The sequence below is a fragment of the Triticum aestivum genome, chromosome 4D (assembly GCF_018294505.1).
Source record: "Triticum aestivum cultivar Chinese Spring chromosome 4D, IWGSC CS RefSeq v2.1, whole genome shotgun sequence".
NCBI lineage: Eukaryota > Viridiplantae > Streptophyta > Magnoliopsida > Poales > Poaceae > Triticum > Triticum aestivum.
This window is the reverse complement of record NC_057805.1, coordinates 495,732,700-495,752,113: the sequence shown is the minus strand read 5'-3', so window position 1 is coordinate 495,752,113 and position 19,414 is coordinate 495,732,700.

The window sequence follows — 19,414 nt, the reverse complement described above, 5'->3', positions numbered from 1 at the left end:
AGATCACGGTGCCCGGGGCCGGGACACCAATTCAGCCCCGAGTGATGGGACCTCCACGGGTGAACACTGCCCCGCCTTAGTACGTGCCAATACCACCGGGTCATTATGCTAACCCATTGGAAAACATGGTTGCCGCGGCGGCGCGGCTGGCGGCTCTCCCAATCAACGGCGACTCTCCAACGGCGGTTGAAACCCGCCGGGTCAGAGAACTCCTTCAGACGGCTCTGGCGCAGCAAGAGGCATATTCTTATAGCTGGGACAGGATTCATTCAACCCCTCGTCCAGGCCGGAGCCAGAGTTATAGCAGACACATGGTCTCAGCGACCGGCTCAAGCAATGTCCGACGCCATGACTTGCCTCCTGGCCACGGTCCGGCTCATAATGGAGCTTGTTGCGTGGTAGACCAAGACAGAGCACGGCAAGAGGCGGAGCAGGCGCCGCAGTTGACGGCTTATCAGCCACCTCCGGCTTATCCGACGACTTCTATCGATGCGGGTATACCTACGAGGACTGGAGGTGTCCCTTGTCTGGTGCCGGCTCTCTGTAATGAACGTCTGCCTAAGGATTTCAAAGGGCCTAGGAAAGTGCCTAATTACACAGCTGATTTACAACCCGGAGCATGGATCGAGAGCTACGAGATGGCCATGGAGTTGCTGGAGGTCAGTCAAGCGGCAATGGCCAAGTACTTCACCATGATGTTAGATGGGACTGCCAGCACTTGGTTGAAAGGGCTGCCGCCTAATTCTATCGGATCTTGGGCTGAGCTAAAAGCCCGGTTCATCCAGAACTTCAAAGATACATGTAGGCAATCTATGTCCATTGTGGATTTGACTAACTGTAAACAGCAAGAGGGCGAGTTTACAACCCATTGGGTCCGCCGGGTCAAAGAGATAATACATTCATCTGATAAGATGGATGCCGGCTCTGCAGTTTTGATGTTGGAGCAGAATTGTCATTTTATGCCCCTGAAGATGAAACTCGGGCGGCTCAAGCGTGATTGCAATGATATGGGTACGCTGATGGCGGCTCTCGTCAAGTACGCCGACTCTGATAGTACCAAGGATCCCGTGTCGGGTGATGAAAGGACAGGGAAGGGAAAATGGAATGGCAATGGCAAGGGCCCCCAGCACAACCCGGTGAACCAAGGAGGTAACAATTGTAAGGCTGATGGCAGCACAGAATTTGTGGCCAACGCCAGTTCACAGGGTAATAACCAACGACGTAAGGGGAGACCGCCTCCCCGAGCCGGCGGGTCAGGCCCGACGCTTGAGCAGTTGTTAAATGAGCCTTGTCCAAGGCATGGCTCTAGGGAGAAGCCGGCCACTCATCTATGGAAAGATTGCGCAGTCATGAAGGCCTTTAAGAACTCCGATGCTTTTAATGGCAACAATGGCTCGGGCGGCGGCTCAGGCGCTGGCGGCTTTCATGGCTTGGGCGGCGGCTCAGATTCCAATCCTCAGAATGTTCAAAGGGCTTTAATCAGCAGTCCGGCCAGGGTCATCAACAGCAACAGGGGGGATACCAGATCAATCCAAAGCAGCTCAATGGTGGATAGTAACATGTGTTTACCACCAGTCTATGTAAGCGAGATCAGAAGCTTCACAAGAGGGCTGTGAATGCTGTTGAGCCGGCGGTTCCACGTTATTTAAGATGGCCTGAGCAGCCTATTGTGTGGAGTAGGTGTTGGAGAACGTAGCAGAAATTCAAAATTTTCTACGCATCGCCAAGATCAATCTATGGAGTAATCTATCAATGAGGGGAAGGGGAGTGCATCTACATACCATTGTAGATCGCGAGCGGAAGCGTTCAAGAGAACGGGGTTGATGGAGTCGTACTCGTCGTGATCCAAATCACCGATGATCCTAGCACCGAACGGACGGCACCTCCGCGTTCAACACACATACGGAGCAGTGACGTCTCCTCCTTCTTGATCCAGCAAGGGGGGAGGAGAGGTTGATGGAGTTCCAGCAGCACGACGGCGTGGTGGTGGAAGTAGCGGGATCCCGGCAGGGCTTCGCCAAGCGCAAGCGGGGAGGAAGAGGTGTCACGAGAGGGAGAGGGAGGCGCCAGGGCTTAGGTATTGCCGCCCTCCCCCCCACTATATATAGGGCCAAGGGAGAGGGGGGGTGCAGCCATGGCCCTTCCTCCAAGGAAGGGTGCGGCCAGGGAGGAGTCCTTCCTCCCTAAGGCACCTCGGAGGTGCCTTCCCCCTTTAGGACTCTCCCTTTTCCTTATCTCTTGGCGCATGGCCCTCTTGGGGCTGGTGCCCTTGGCCCATATAGGCCAAGGCGCACCCCCTACAGCCCATGTGCCCCCCCGGGGCTGGTGGACCTCCTTGGTGGACCCCTGGACCCCTTTCGGCACTCCGGTACAATACCGATAAAGTGCGAAACTTTTCCGGCGACCAAAATAAGACTTCCCATATATAAATCTTTACCTCCGGACTATTCCAGAACTCCTCGTGATGTCTGGGATCTCATCCGGGACTCCAAACAACTTTCGGGTTACCGCATACTAATATCTCTATAACCCTAGCGTCACCGAACCTTAAGTGTGTAGACCCTACAAGTTCGGGAGACATGCAGACATGACCGAGACGACTCTCCGGTCAATAACCAACAGCGGGATCTGGATACCCATGTTGGCTCCCACATGCTCCTCGATGATCTCATCTGATGAACCACGATGTCGGGGATTCAATCAATCCCGTATTCAATTCCCTTTGTCCATCGGTATTTTACTTGCCCGAGATTCGATCGTCGATATCCAGATACCTTGTTCAATCTCGTTACCGGCAAGTCTCTTTACTCGTTCCATAACTCACATCATCCCATGATCAACTCCTTGGTCACATTGTGCACATTATGATGATGTCCTACCGAGTGGGCCCAGAGATACCTCTCCGTTTACACGGAGTGACAAATCCCAGTCTCGATTCGTGCCAACCCAACAGACACATTCGGAGATACCTGTAATGCACCTTTATAGCCACCCAGTTACGTTGTGACGTTTGGTACACCCAAAGCATTCCTACGGTATCCGGGAGTTGCACAATCTCATGGTCTAAGGAAATGATACTTGACATTAGAAAAGCTCTGAGCAAACGAACTACACGATCTTGTGCTAGGCTTAGGATTGGGTCTTGTCCATCACATCATTCTCCTAATGATGTGATCCCGTTATCAACGACATCCAATGTCCATGGTCAGGAAACCGTAACCATCTATTGATCAACGAGCTAGTCAACTAGAGGCTTACTAGGGACATGGTGTTGTCTATGTATCCACACATGTATCTGAGTTTCCTATCAATACAATTCTAGCATGGATAATAAACGATTATCATGAACAAGGAAATATAATAATAACCAATTTATTATTGCCTCTAGGGCATATTTCCAACAGTCTCCCACTTGCACTAGAGTCAATAATCTAGTTCACATCACCATGTGATTAACACTCACAGGTCACATCACCATGTGACCAACACCCAAGAGTTTACTAGAGTCAACAATCTAGTTCACATCACTATGTGATTAACACTCAATGAGTTCTGGTTTGATCATGTTATGCTTGTGAGAGAGGTTATTAGTCAACGGGTCTGAACGTTTCAGATCCGTGTGTGCTTTACGAATATCTATGTCATCTTGTGGATGCTACCACGCGCTATTTGGAGCCATTTCAAATAACTGCTCTACTATACGAATCCGGTCTGCTACTCAGAGTCATCCGGATTAGTGTCAAAGTTCGCATCGACGTAACCCTTGACGATGAACTCCTTTTCACCTCCATAATCGAGAAAATTCCTTAGTCCACTAGATACTAAGGATAAGTTCGACCGCTGTCATGTGATCCATTCCCGGATCACTATTGTACCCCTTGACCAACTCATGGCAAGGCACACTTCATGTGCGGTACACAGCATAGCATACTGTAGAGCCTACTTCTAAAGCATAGGGGACGGCCTTCGTCCTTTCTCTCTCTTCTGTTGTGGTCAGGTCTTGAGTCTTACCCAATACTCACACCTTGTAACACAGCCAAGAACTCCTTCTTTGCTGATCTATTTTGAACTCTTTCAAAATCATGTCAAGGTGTGCATTCTTTGAAAGTATCATCAGGCGTCTTGATCTATCTCTATAGATCTTGATGCCCAATATGTAAGCAGCTTTATCTAGGTCTTCCTTTGAAAAACTCCTTTCAAACAACCCTTTATGCTTTCCAGAAATTTTACATCATTTCGGATCAACAATATGTCATTCACATATACTTATCAGAAATGTTGTAGCGCTCCCACTCACTTTATTGTAAATACAAGTTTCTAACAAACTTTGTATAAACCCAAAAACTTTGATCACTCCATCAAAGCGTATATTCTGACTCCCAGATGCTTGCTCTAGTCCATGGAAGGATCGCTGGAGCTAGCATACCTTTTAGCATCCTTAGGACCGACAAAACCTTTCTGATTGTATCACATACAACCTTTCCTTACGAAAACTGGTAAGGAAACTTGTTTTGACATCCATCTGCCAGATTTCATAAATGCAGCTAATGCTAACATGATTCCGACGGACTTAAGCATCGCTACGGATGGGAAAAACTCATCGTATTCAACTCCTTGAACTTGTGGAAATACTCTTTGCCACAAGTCGAGCTTCATAGACGGTAACATTACCGTCCATGTCCGTCTTCTTCTCGAAGTTCCATTTATCTCGGATTTCATGGCTTCTAACCATTTGTGGGAATATGGGCCCACCCTCTCTTCTCCATAGCTCGTAGGTTCAGTATTGTCCAACAACATGATATCTCAGACAGGATCACGTACCACTCTGAGGTTGCACGCATCCTCGTCGTCCTACGAGGTTTGGTAGTGACTTGATCCGAAGTTTCATGATCACTATCATAAGCTTCCGCTTCAATTGATGTAGGTGCCACAGGAACAACTTCCTGTGCCCTGCTACACACTAGTTGAAGTGACGGTTCAATAACCTTATCAAGTCTCCACCATCCTTCCACTCAATTCTTTCGAGAGAAACTTTTCCTCGAGAAAGGACCTGTTTCTAGAAGCAATTACTTTTGCTTCCAGATCTAAAATAGGAGGTACACCCAACTGTTTTGGGTATTCTTTGTAGATGCATATATCCGCTTTGGGTTCGAGCTTATCAGCCTGAAACTTTTTCACATAAGCATCGCAGCCCCAAACTTTTAAGAAACGACAACTTAGGTTTCTCTAAACGGTGTCGTCTCAACGGAATTGCGTGGTGCCCCTTTTAAAGTGAATGCGGTTGTCTCTAATGCCTAACCCATAAACGATAGTGGTAATTCGATAAGAAACATCACGGTATGCACCATATCCAATAGGGTGCAGTCATGATGTTCGGACACACCATCACACTATGGTGTTCCAGGCAGTATTAATTGTGAAACACTTTCCACAATGTCTTAATTGCCAAACTCGTAACTCAGATACTCATCTCTATGATTATATCACAGACATTTTATCCTCTTCTCACGACGATCTTCAACTTCACTCTGAAATTACTTGAACCTTTCAATAATTCAAACTTGTGTTTCATCGAGTAAATACACTCAGCATCTACTCAAATCATCTGTGAAGTAAGAACATAACGATATCCACTGCATGCCTCAGCACTCATTGGACTGCATACATCAAAATGTATTACTTCCAATAAGTTGCTCTCTTGTTCCATCTTATTGAAAACGAGGCCTTTCAGTCATCTTGCCCATGTGGTATGATTTGCATGTCTCAAGTGATTCAAAATCAAGTGAGTCCAAATGATCCATCTGCATGGAGTTTCTTCATGCATATATACCAATAGACATGGTTCGCATGTCTCAATCTTTAAAAAAACGACTGAGTCCAAAGATCCATCTACATGGAGCTTCTTCATGCGTTCTATACCAATATGACTCAAATGGCAGTGCCACAAGTATGTGGAACTATCATTACTATTTTATATCTTTTGGCACGAACATGTGTATCACTACGATCGAGATTCAATAAACCATTTATTTTAGGTGCAAGACCATTGAAGGTATTATTCAAATAAACAGAGTAACCATTATTCTCCTTAAATGAATAACCGTATTGCGATAAACATAATCCAATCATGCTCAACGCAAACACCAAATCTCGATGGTAGAGGGAGCATGCGATGCTTGATCACATCAACCTTGGAAACACTTCCAACACATATCGTCATCTCACCTTTAGCTAGTCTCCGTTTATTCCGCAGCTTTTATTTCGAGTTACTAACACTTAGCAACCGAACCGGTATCTAATACCCTAGTGCTGCTAGGAGTACTAGTAAAGTACACATTCATATAACGTATATCCAATATACTTCTGTCGACCTTGCCTGCCTTCTCATCTACCAAGTATCTAGGGTAGTACTGCTTCAGTGACCGTTCCCCTCATTACATAAGCACTTAGTCTCGGGTTTGGGTTCAACCTTGGGATTCTTCACTAGAGCAGCAAATGATTTGCTATTTCATGAAGTATCCCTTTTGCCCTTGCCCTTCTAGAAACTAGTGGTTTTACTAACCATCAACAATTGATGCTCCTTCTTGATTTCTACTTTCGCGGTGTCAAACATCGCGAATAGCTCAAGGATCATCACAACTATCCCTGATATGTTATAGTTCATCACGAAGCTCTACTAGCTTGGTGGCAGTGACCATGGAGAACCATCACTATCTCATCTGGGAGATCAACTCCCACTCGATTCAAGCGATTGTGGTACTTAGACAATCTGAGCACATGCTCAACGATTGAGCTTTTCTCCCTTAGTTTGCAGGCTTAAAAAAAACTTGTCAGAGGTCTTATACCTCTTGACGTGGGCACTAGTCTGAAATCCCAATTTCAGTCTTCGGAACATCTCATATGTTCTGCGACGTTTCCGAAACCGTCTTTGGTGCCACAATTCCAAACCGTTAGCATTACGCACTGAACTATCACGTAGTTATCAAAACGTGTATGTCAGATGTTCCGCAACATCTACAGACGACGCTGAGGTTCAGCACACCGAGCGGTGCATTAAGGACATAAGCCTTATGTGCAGCAATGAGGACAATCCTCAGTTTACGGACCCAGTCCGCATAATTGCTACTACCAACTTTCAACTAAATTTTTTCTCTAGGAACATATCTTAAACAGTAGAACTAAAGCGTATGACATAAGTTGCAAAGACCTTTTGACTATGTTCATGATAATGAAGTTCATCTGATTATTTAATGAACTCCCACTCAGATAGACATCCCTCTAGTCATCTAAGTGATACATGATCCGAGTCAAACTAGGCCGTGTCCGATCATCACGTGAGACGGACTAGTCATCATCGGTGAACATCTCCATGTTGATCGTATCTGCTATACGACTCATGTTCGACCTTTCGGTCTCTTGTGTTCCGAGGCCATGTCTGTACATGCTAGGCTCGTCAAGTCAACCTAAGTGTTTCGCATGTGTTCCGAGGCCATGTCTGTACATGCTAGGCTCGTCAACACCCATTGTATTCGAACGTTAGAATCTATCACACCCGATCATCATGTGGTGCTTCGAAACAACGAACCTTCGCAACGGTGCACAGTTAGGGGGAACACGTCTCTTGAAATTTTTAGTGAGGGATCATCTTATTTACTACCGTCGTTCTAAGCAAATAAGATGCATAACATGATAAACATCACATGCAATCAAGTAGTGACATGATATGGCCAATATCAGTTTGCTCCTTGATCTCCATCTTCGGGGCACCATGATCATCTTTGTCACCGGCATGACACCATGATCTCCATCATCATGATCTCCATCATTGTGTCTTCATGAAGTTGTCACGCCAACGATTCCTTCTACTTCTATGGCTAACGCGCTTAGCAATAAAGTAAACTAATTTACATGGCGTTATTCAATGACACGCAGGTCATACAAAAAATAAAGACAACTCCTATGGCTCCTGCCGGTTGTCATACTCATCGACATGCAAGTCGTGATCCCTATTACAAGAATATGATCAATCTCATACATCACATATATCATTCATCATATCTTCTGGCCATATCACATCACATAGCACATGCTGCAAAAACAAGTTAGACGTCCTCTAATTGTTGTTGCAAGTTTTTACGTGGCTTGTATAGGTTTCTAGCAAGAACGTTTCTTACCTACGTAAAACCACAACGTGATATGCCAATTTCTATTTACCCTTCATAAGGACCCTTTTCATCGAATCCATTCCGACTAAAGTGGGAGAGACAGACACCCGCTAGCCACCTTATGCAACTAGTGCATGTCAGTCGGTGAAACCTGTCTCACGTAAGCGTACGTGTAAGGTCGGTCCAGGCCGCTTCATCCCACAATGCCGCCGAAACAAGATAAGACTAGTAGCGGCAAGAAGAATTGGCAACATCTACGCCCACAACTACTTTGTGTTCTACTCGTGCATAGAAACTACGCATAGACCTAGCTCATGATGCCACTGTTGGAGAACGTAGCAGAAATTCAAATTTTCTACGCATCACCAAGATCAATCTATGGAGTAATCTATCAACGTGGGGAAGGGGAGTGCATCTACATACCATTGTAGATCGCGAGCGGAAGCGTTCAAGAGAACGGGGTTGATGGAGTCGTACTCGTCGTGATCCAAATCAGCGATGATCCTAGCGCCGAACGGACGGCACCTCCGCGTTCAACACATGTACGGAGCAGCGACGTCTCCTCCTTCTTGATCCAGCAAGGGGGGAGGAGAGGTTGATGGAGATCCAGCAGCACGACGGCGTGGTGGTGGAAGTAGCGGGATCCCGGCAGGGCTTCGCCAAGCGCAAGCGGGGAGGAAGAGGTGTCACGGGAGGGAGAGGGAGGCGCCAGGGCTTAGGTATTGCTGCCCTCCCCCCCACTATATATAGGGCCAAGGGAGATTGGGGGTGCAGCCTTGGCCCTTCCTCCAAGGAATGGTGTGGCCAGGGAGGAGTCCTTCCTCCCCAAGGCACCTCGGAGGTGCCTTCCCCCTTTAGGACTCTCCCTTTTCCTTATCTCTTGGCGCATGGGCCTCTTGGGGCTGGTGCCCTTGGCCCATATAGGCCAAGGCGCACCCCCTACAGCCCATGTGGCCCCCCGGGGCTGGTGGACCCCCTTGGTGGACCCCCGGACCCCTTTCGGCACTCCCGGTACAATACCGATAAAGTGCGAAACTTTTCCGGCGACCAAAATAAGACTTCCCCTATATAAATCTTTACCTCCGGACTATTCCGGAACTCCTCGTGATGTCCGGGATCTCATCCGGGACTCCGAACAACTTTCGGGTTACCGCATACTAATATCTCTATAACCCTAGCGTCACCGAACCTTAAGTGTGTAGACCCTACGGGTTCGGGAGACATGCAGACATGACCGAGACGACTCTCCGGTCAATAACCAACAGCGGGATCTGGATACCCATGTTGGCTCCCACATGCTCCTCGATGATCTCATCTGATGAACCACGATGTCGGGGATTCAATCAATCCCGTATTCAATTCCCTTTGTCCATCGGTATTTTATTTGCCCGAGATTCGATCGTCGGTATCCCGATACCTTGTTCAATCTCGTTACCGGCAAGTCTCTTTACTCGTTCCGTAACTCACATCATCCCATGATCAACTCCTTGGTCACATTGTGCACATTATGATGATGTCCTACCGAGTGGGACCAAAGATACCTCTCCGTTTACACGGAGTGACAAATCCCAGTCTCGATTCGTGCCAACCCAACAGACACTTTCGGAGATACCTGTAATGCACCTTTATAGCCACCCAGTTACGTTGTGACGTTTGGTACACCCAAAGCATTCCTACGGTATCCGGGAGTTGCACAATCTCATGGTCTAAGGAAATGATACTTGACATTAGAAAAGCTCTGAGCAAACGAACTACACGATCTTGTGCTAGGCTTAGGATTGGGTCTTGTCCATCACATCATTCTCCTAATGATGTGATCCCGTTATCAACGACATCCAATGTCCATGGTCAGGAAACCGTAACCATCTATTGATCAACGAGCTAGTCAACTAGAGGCTTACTAGGGACATGGTGTTGTCTATGTATCCACACATGTATCTGAGTTTCCTATCAATACAATTCTAGCATGGATAATAAACGATTATCATGAACAGGGAAATATAATAATAACCAATTTATTATTGCCTCTAGGGCATATTTCCAATAGTAGGGAGGATCACCCTCCCCGGGTTGATAATCCGGGTCACTTGGCCTTGGTGGTGGCTCCTCAGGTGGGAGGATATAAGTTCACTAAGGTGCTCATGGATGGAGGCGGCAGCATCAACATCCTCTATTATGAGACCTTCCGTCGTATGGGGTTGATTGATAAGAACCTCAGCTAGTCCAATACTGTTTTCCATGGTGTGGTGCCTGGTAAGTCGGCTTATCCAGTTGGTAAGATCGAACTGTTGGCCTTTGGAGATGAGTACAACTACAGGGTGGAAAGATTGACCTTTGAGGTGGTCAAAATAAGAAGTCCGTATCATGCCATATTTGGGCGGCCGGCTTACGCCAAGTTCATGGCACGGCCGTGTTACGTATACCTACAGCTCAAGATGCCGGGTCACAATGGGACCATTACGGTTCATGGTAGCCGAAAGATAGCCTTGGAGTGTGAGGAAGGTGACGCGGCTTATGCAGAATCTGTTTCTGCAACAGAGGAGCTGAAGTTTTACAAGGATAATGTTGACCCAACAGATATGACATCTCTAAAAAAGCCGACCACGGAGCATGAGCCGGCAATGAAATTTAAGTCAGCCGATGAGACTAAACTTGTTGATTTCGTTCCAGGTGACTCATCTCAGCAGTTTAGCATCAGTGCCAATTTGGATCCGAAATAGGAAGGCGCGCTCATCGAGTTCATCTGTGAGAATAGGGACATCTTTGCATGGAAACCTTCTGACATGCCGGGTGTACCTAGAGAACTCGCTGAGCATACTCTCAATATTGATCCAAAATTTAAGCCGGTCAGGCAATTCCTTCGGCAGTTTAATGAAGAGAGGCGGAAGGCCATTGGTGAGGAGGTGGCCGGGCTCTTGGCAGCCGGGTTTATTGTCGAAGTCTTTCATCCAGAATGGTTAGCTAACCCGGTGCTCGTGCTCAAGAAGAATGGCACCTGGCGGATGTGTGTGGACTATACGGACTTAAACAAGGCGTGTCCGGCTGATCCTTTTGCTCCCCCCCGTATTGATCAAATCATTGATGCTACGGCTGGTTGTGAATGCTTAAGTTTCTTGGATGCTTATTCTGGATACCATCAGATTAAAATGGCAGTTAAGGACCAGGAGAAGACGGTGTTCATCACTCCCTTTGGAGCCTTCTGTTATGTCTCTATGCCTTTCGGACTCAAGAGTGCACAGGCGACTTACCAGCGTTGTGTGCAGAATTGTCTTCATAACCAGATTGGGCACAATGTTCATGCCTATGTGGATGATATTGTGGTTAAATCAACGGAAATGGAGACTCTGGTCGATGACCTTAGAGAAACCTTTGATAATCTCCGGGTTTACAAGATGATGCTTAACCCGGCCAAGTGTGTTTTTGGTGTTCCTGCAGGCAAGCTCTTGGGTTTCCAGGTTTCTAACAGAGGCATTGAAGCTAACCCGGAAAAAATCAAGGCAATCACCTCTCTGGCTAAGCTGGCGTGTCTAAACGACGTCCAGCGTCTAGAGGCCGCATTGCTGCTTTAAGCCGGTTTATAAGCCGCTTGGGTGAAAAGGCCATGCCACTGTACCAGTTGATGAAGAAAACTAATGACTTTGTCTGGAATGATGCTGCTAATACTGCTTTTGAGGATTTGAAGAGACAGCTGGCGGAGCCCCCAGTCCTTGTTGCTCCGGTTGACAAGGAGCCCTTATTATTGTATGTAGCTGCTAACACATGAGCCGTCAGTGTGGCTGTGGTGGTGGAGCGTAAGGAAGAGGGTAAGGAGTATCCGGTTCAGCGGCCGGTTTACTACGTCAGTGAAGTGCTCATTGAGTCCAAACAGCGTATCCACATTGGCAGAAGCTTGTGTATGGTGTGTTCATGGCAAGCCAGAAGCTTAAGCATTATTTCCAGGGTCACCCTATCACTGTGGTTAGTTCTGCTTGGAGATATCATCCAAAACAGAGAGGCCACAGGAAGAGTGGCTAAGTGGGCTATAGAGCTTGGGCCTCATGGTCTGAAATACGTACCGCGCACTGCTGTTAAATCTCAAGCTTTGGTGGATTTTATCAACGATTGGACAGGGCTACAAGTGCCGGAAGAAAAGCCGGATAATACATATTGGACTATTCACTTCGATGGGTCCAGGCTATTGGAGGGCTCGGGGGCTGGAGTCGTGTTGACTTCCCCTAAAGGTGACAAGTTCCGTTATGTGCTACGGTTGATGTTTCCATGCACTAACAATGCTCCATGGTCTTCGGGTGGCTAAGGAGATGAGCTTGAGTAGAGTATGATGTTTGGGCGACTCAGATCTAGTGGCTCAACAAGTATCAGGCAAGTGGGATTCCAAGGACCCTCTCATGGCGGCTTATCGCCGTGAAGTTGATGCCGTTGCTGGACACTTTCAGGGTTAGCAGGTAGAGCACATCGATCGCAGGAAGAACGAGGCGGCTGATGCATTAAGCCGGCTGGGCTCTCAGCGAAAACCGGTGCCGCCTAAAACTTTCTTGGACATCTTGCATAACCCTTCTGTTAAGTTACCTACAGAGGAAGACTTGGCTGTCCCAGACCCGGAAGCACAGTTGGTGGCGGCTCTCCACATCACCCCAGACTGGACGGTACCATACTTGGCTTACATGACCCGGGGAGATTTGCCTGAGGATGAAACTTTGGCCAGACAAATAACCCGGCGGTCTAAGTCAATGGTAATCATCAACGGCGAGCTGCATCGTCACAGTGTTACTGGAACTTTCCAGCGTTGTGTTTCCCCTGAGGAAGGCCAAGATATTTTGCGTGAGATTCACGAGGGGGATTGTGGCCATCATGCCGGCTCAAAATCTCTCGCGGCCAAGGCTTTCCGTCATGGTTTTTATTGGCTGACTGCTCATGCTGATGCGGAGGACTTGGTCAGTAAATGTGACAGTTGTCAGAGGTTCTCGCGACGGGCTCATGTGCCGGCTCAAGAGTTGAGGATGATACCAATCACTTGGCCATTTGCGGTCTGGGGGCTTGACATGGTTGGGCCTTTTAAAAGGTCCAAGGATAAAAAGACCCACCTCTTGGTGGCAGTTGACAAGTTCACAAAGTGGGTTGAAGCAGAGCCAGTTAGTAATTGTGACACAGCCAGGGCGGTTCAGTTCATGAAAAGGGTGATATTTCGCTTTGGCTTTCCACACAGCATTATAACTGACAATGGTACCAATCTATCTAAGGGCGCTATGGAGGAGTTTTGTCAACGAGAGCATATTCGACCTGATGTTTCATTAGTGGCTCATCCTCAATCCTATGGCCAAGCTGAGAGAGCTAATCAGAAGATCTTGAAGGGCATTAAGCCCCGGCTTTTAGTCCCTTTGCAACGGACGCCGGGTTGTTGGGTGGAGGAGTTACCCTCCGTGTTAGGGAGCATCAATACTACTCCTAACAGGTCTACGGGTTACACGCCCTTCTTCATGGTTTATGGAGCGGAAGCAGTCCTCCCCAGTGACATCCGTCATGACTCGCCTCGAGTGGCGGCTTATGTTGAGGTGGATAATGAATAGGCGCGCCAAGATGCTCTTGACTTGTTGGACGAACAGCGTGACGTGGCAGCAGCTCGCTCAGCGATTTACCAACAAGACCTGCGCCGTTATGACAGTCGCCGGGTTAAGTCCCGGGTCTTCCAGGAAGGTGACCTGGTGCTCCGGCTCATCCTGGATCAAACAGATGCACACAAGCTATCCCCGCCTTGGGAAGGGCCCTTTGTGGTCAGCAAGAACTTGCACAACGGGTCATACTACCTTATTGACGTTCGGGAGCATAAAGATTCACGCAAGTCGGAGGAGAAGACCCGTCGGCCGTGGAACATAGCTCAGCTTCGGCCTTATTACACTTGAGCCACTGGCTCTCATAATGTACATATTTCTATAGCCATGTATATATTATGTTAAATAATAAGGCAGGACCTCTGTCCTTTTCTCCTCCAAAGGTAAATGTGTTATTTCCATTACAACATCACATGGTCACTTGGAGGTGGATCCGGCTTATGATCGTATTCGAATCTAGCTGTAAACAATATAATCACCTGGGGGCTTCCTGTTCAAACATAGGTCGTATTCGAACCAAAGAGAACATAGCTGTCGATACCCATTTGATTGGCAAAGTGCCGAGCTCATTGGGGAGTTTTCTTTGATCATATTTTAATCATAGCTCAACCCCCTTTGGGAACCGACGTGGATCGTATTCGAATCAGCGTCGTTAAACAACTCTTAAGGTCAATTGGGGGCTTCCTGTTCAAACATGGGTCGTATTCGAACCAAAGAGAGCATAGCTGTTGGTACCCTCTTGATTGGCATCGCCAAAGCCACTGGGGGCTATATGATCGCATTCGAATCTTAGCTTAACCCCTTTGGGACGGTACTCTGGTCATATTCGAACCGGAAGCCCCTAAGTTTTTGATCTTCTGACTTACAACAAGTTCTGTTGGTCACATCAACAGTGTGCAAGGGTGGCTTTTCCTTTGCCGACTTAATTTTGATTCACAATGTTGATAACATATAGTAAGTATTCTTGACGCTGGTAAACCGGAGTTGCGATCTTCACCTCATTATTCGGGTTACATAAGCCGGAACTATACTTGAAGGCTCGTAAGTATGCCATTATGGTTATATCAAAGATATAATTGAGGGCCAGTCTTTGGTGATTTTTAATTCATATCCCGGGTTATATATGCAAGGTCTATGGTTCTCAGTGCGGTAAGCCGCCTAGAGACTTGTGACTTGTTTTTTCTATGCAGGATGATCAATTATGACCCGGAGGAATATAAGGAAGCAACTTCAATGGAGCTAAGCATTCAGCATGTGCACGATGGCACGACAAGGTTAACATGTTTGTCCTACTCTATTACAAGACTCCCTGAGTCCAAAAGGTGAAGCATTGTTTTAAAGGCGTAACCATGGGCCGCCTAAGAGTCAAGATGCTTCCTGGGTCGGAGCTTTCGGCTCATCCCTCTCCGCTCCTCCGGCTGTTCCCATGACCTGGAAGGTTGACGATTTCCAGTCAATGCCGCTCAAAGCTTCAAATTGAGCCTCCTCGTCAATTAACCCGGCCGGGTCAACTTCTGGGGCGAAGGTATGCTTACGAGTCGGAGGGATCAAGCTGATTGCTTCGTAGCGTGGAGTGGGGATCCTCTGATTCTCCGAGTCATAGCCCGGCTGATACCTGGTGAGGACGGTGTCATTCCCAATCGAGGTAGCCACCGGGCGCACACTCTTCACGCAGGCAGCAAAGTCTTTTTGATCAAAGGGAGTGCCGTCTTCCTTCAGACTGGGGTACCCAAGCGCGATCTCCGCCGGGTCTAGCTCCGGGAGGAAAGCCTTGGCCCGGCTCAGAGCAGCAATGGCTCCGGCTCTTGCGGAGGCCCGTCGTAGCTCTTGGAAGCGCTGAGGAAGAACGGCAAGCCGCCGAAGTATGTCTGCCAGATGAGTCGGAACCTCATTGGACAGGGCCACAACGGCCAAGGCGCGCTATGACCCGGTGTAGAGTTGCTCCACCAAGGTGTACACGGCCTTCAGCTTGGTCAGCATGTTCTGATTGAGGTTGGCGCTTCTGGGACCTGTTTAACAAAGTAAGATAAGCCGCTATCAATGATGGGAATTATGAGACATAACGACTGTAAACTTGTTGAAAGCCTGCAGAATGACTTACCGAAGATTGCGGCGACCATCTGTGACACATGGCCTTTTAAGCCGGAGAGTTCGGCGGTTCTCTCCGTCAGAGCCGCCTCCGCCTGTTCGGCCCGGCTGACTAGAGCAGCCTTCTCTTCGGCCCAAGTCTTCCTTTCGGTTTCAAACTTTTTCTTCAGTTTCTCTTGTGCAGCAAGACTGGACTCAAATTTTGCGTTGGCCTTCCGGGTCTCAGTTTCCTGAGTCTTCAGGCGGTTCTTCAGCTCAGAGATATCAGCTTCAAATTTCTTGCAAGCAGCCTGTACAATTTCCGGTCTATAGTATGAATAATTATTATACAACTTTAAAGTCCCAAGCACTTTCCAAGAAAAGACACTTGGCACTTGGGGGCTAATGCATGCTGAAAGGTTCTATCTACAAATTGCCGGTTCATGAAAGTAAGCCGGAAGTTAAGTCTACAACATATTCTGTCATCAGTGGTAGACTTGGGGGCTAGCATCAGGAGAATGACTATGGAGTAAGCAAGAGAGTGGTACCTCAGATTTTTGCTGTATTTGCTTTACCATATCAATCTCTAAGTCTCGGCTGTTGTGCACTTGACCAATGTAACTTGAGATGATGTCTCCAATGCTCAAATTCGCATAGTCAGCGATCTCCTGCCTGGCCCCGCGGCGCTCCAACAGTTCTTCTTTGGCGGAGCATTTGGCCAGCACAGTGGGTCTCCCCGGCTCGACAAACTCTGTCCGGGTGATGACGACGTCCGGGTCATCGGCCGGCTGAGCTAGGCTGGGGATCTCCGGGTTAGCGGAAGTCTCTATGACTGGTTCTTCGGTTGGAGCGGTGGCTTCAGGAGCAGAGGCAGATGGCGGCTCTTGAGCAGAGGTCTCCGTTTCAGTTAGGACCGGCTCTTCGACAGGTTTATTCTTCTTCGCCTTCTTGCTGAGCTTTGCCTGGGCACTGAAAGAACAAAAGTTAGTACAAAAGCATGAGTAAAGATAAGCTCAACACAAGATGATCATCGTTACCCGGGTGCGGTCTTGAAAGCCGCAGGTTAGATTGCATAGAATCACCAGAGGAAGGTGAAGTTTCCTGATAATTTGAATCAGAAGAATTGAGCGGTTGACGAGTAACGCCTGCCAAAGGATGAAAAGGATATAAGTTGGAGATAACCTCGGTCCGGCGCTTCCTTGATGCTTCAGGTAAGCCGGAGGAGAGGTCTGCATCCTTGTTGGTCCGGGTGTGCCGCCGGCTCTCATGAATCTGTTGCTTCAAAAGAAATTGAGGATCTTGATAAGCTAAAGGATGTGAAAATCTTACTTTCCGGGTTACTCTTCGGACTTTCAGCCTTGGCAAGGGCTCCGAGTTGGAGGAAAGTGTCGTTACCTCTTCAGTCACCGGGTTACTTGCTCCGGTGTCATCCTGCTGATGATTAGTATTGATAAGGTGGATAGGAATAAACAAGAAATAAAACAAGAGCCTACAGATTTAGGGGTTAACTCTGACTCGGAGCTGTCACTTAGCTGAAGCAGCTCTGAGGCAGTAGGCCTGCTTCCCTTCTTGCGGGGAGCGGCTCTCCTGGCGGCTTTCTTAGCCTTCTTGGCTTTTTTGATCGCCTCATGGTCATATTTGACCTTCCAGAACTTGTCATTAGCCTGAAACATATAACGAAGATTTATTAAAGTTCGGATGACAACTATTAAAAGGAAAACCAAGGTGTTCAGGTCAGTGGCTTACCGCCGGAGCCGGGTTAGCTTGGCAGAAGGGATTTAAGCCAGTTCTCCCACAGTCGGCTAAGCTCTCATTCAGGAGAGACTTGGTCATGTCGTCCACGACGTCCTCCGGAAGATCGTTGGGACTGTGCCGCAGAGGGTCATCTTTCCGGCCCGTGTAATCACACATTAAGCCGGGGCGGCGGCTCAAAGGGATCACCCGCCAAGAGATCCAAACCCGGACCAGATCAATGTCGTTGAGGCCGTTTCCCAGGAGAGCCTTGATCTTATTGATGGTGGGGATCCGAGGTTGACGCTCAGCCTGAGATAGTTTGCCTGGCAGAGGGTGATTTGGCTCCAGACGCAGGGCACGAAAGCCGGGCAGAGGGCTCTCGTCAGCCAGAGAAGTGTCCTGGCAGTAGAACCACGTCTGGTTCCAGTCCTTTGGATGGCTTGGCGGTTCAGCGTAAGGAAAAAGGCAATCTCTCCGTCATTGAATGGAGATTCCACCAAGTTCCAAGCTCGGCCCATTGGCGCACTTGTTCTGGCGGTTCAGATAAAACAACTCCCTAAAAAGCAGTAGGCTGGGCTCATCTCCAAGATAGACTTCGCAGAATACTTGGAAGTTGCAAATATTTGGCACGGAATTGGGTCCTATGTCTTGCGGCCGCAGATCAAAGAAGTTCAGGACCTCTCTAAAGAATTTTGAGCCGGGCGGTGCGAAGCCCCGGCTCATGTGATCAGCAAATATCACCACCTCACCATCTCTTGGTTGGGGTCTTTCCTCCGACGGGTCAGGGGCACGATAAGACATGATCTCCTTTTTACGCAAGTAACCCGTCTTCACGAAATCGGCTAAAGTGTCGTCGGTGACATTGGATCTCATCCAGTTGCACGTGATGGGTGCTTTGGGTGGCATTGTGAAAGATAAAGCCTATGACAAAAGGAAAATTTCCGGTTCAATTATAAGCCGGCAGACGTCTACAGTTCAATACTCAAATGGCGGCTTATGAAGGGGCCTAATGACATATGGCTAAGTGCATCGGGTTATCTAAGCCGCTGAGGGCATCGTAAGTCATTCAAATTGTCTACAGCTTTATCATAAATGAGCCAGAAATTTTACAGCGCGTGGCTTCTTTTAAGCCGGAAATGTGAGCCGCCATAACTAAACAGACGCAATTTTTTACTAAGTGTGGCGAAAACAAGTTCCACAGACCGTAGTAATTATTTTGGATCAAATGGTCGGTTAAAAAGAAAAATTTCTAGACCTAGAACTAACGTAGAAGAAGTTCATGGATTCAGAATGGGATCTTATTTCAAACAAAGGGGACCTACTAGTGTAAAAATGGATGCGCAACAACTACCGCAGGAGCTCCGTACTATTTTTGGATCAAACATGGCTGTGGTGGAAGAACTACAGGGAACTCGAGAAGAACAGTGAGGAACAAAGGAAGAACAGCGGAAACCCTAAATGCGGATCTACGGTGGAGAGGTGCAGGGACTTACAGATGCGGAGTTACGGCGGAGGTTCGTCGCGTCTTTCTGGTCACGTCAGGTTGATGCAGCGGCCTGAGTTGGTGAAGACGAGGAGACCTGCGGCGGCGGCGGCGGAGCTCGCGCGACAGTACAGTGGCGAGAGGAGGAAGACGATGAAGGCGACAAGTAACTGGAGACTCATGGGCCGGGCTATTTATAAGGTGAGGCTCATAAGTGGGCGCGAGAAACGAGGAGGCCACGGCGTGGTTATCTCGCCACAAAAATGCCTCGATTCTCGGGACGGCAATTAAAGATAAGATCCGTTGCGGATATGGTGGAATAAAGAATGAACTTAATGGAAGATGATGTCATGGCGGGT